The following is a 587-nucleotide window of genomic DNA, read 5'->3' as shown; positions in this document are numbered from 1 at the left end:
CAACCAGGGAAGTAGTGCTGCCCACAGTGGGTGGATCTCCTCACCTCAACTGATTATCACGATAACCCACCCACAAGAATGCCCAGAGGCCATCTCCAGATGAAACTAGGGTCTGGTCTGTTAATTGGCAATCAACATTAATCATCCTCAATGGTTTACTAGACTTTCTTTCTCCAAAGGGAGTGCTTACGTGACTCACCATTAGTCTGCTGGGGTTGATTATGCTGTGTCTCATGACAAACAATCCAAGTTTCCACGGCTCATAATCACAACCCTCTGTTGCTCTCTTCAGTCATTCGGAAGGTCAGATGGGGCCACTCCATTCCTGTGTATGGGCCAGCTTCTCAGCTCTCAGGGCTATCTTCTTTAACTGGGAACTCCCAGGGCATTCTCTTTTGTGGCAGGCAGAAGCAGGACTGGGACCAAGCCGGACAGGCAAATAAGCCTACAGCTGCCGGCCACTGACTTAGGTGCTTGAATCCCATTGGTAAATCAAAGCATATGATTACCTACTTGTGGCAGGAAGAGATGGTCTCCCAGAAGCTAGAGGAATCTGGAGCAAGGATGGCAAGACAGGTAGGATGCAG

Source organism: Microtus ochrogaster, chromosome 5 (assembly GCF_000317375.1).
Source record: "Microtus ochrogaster isolate Prairie Vole_2 chromosome 5, MicOch1.0, whole genome shotgun sequence".
NCBI lineage: Eukaryota > Metazoa > Chordata > Mammalia > Rodentia > Cricetidae > Microtus > Microtus ochrogaster.
The sequence above is the reverse complement of the archived record's forward strand: the minus strand, read 5'-3'. Positions refer to the sequence as shown.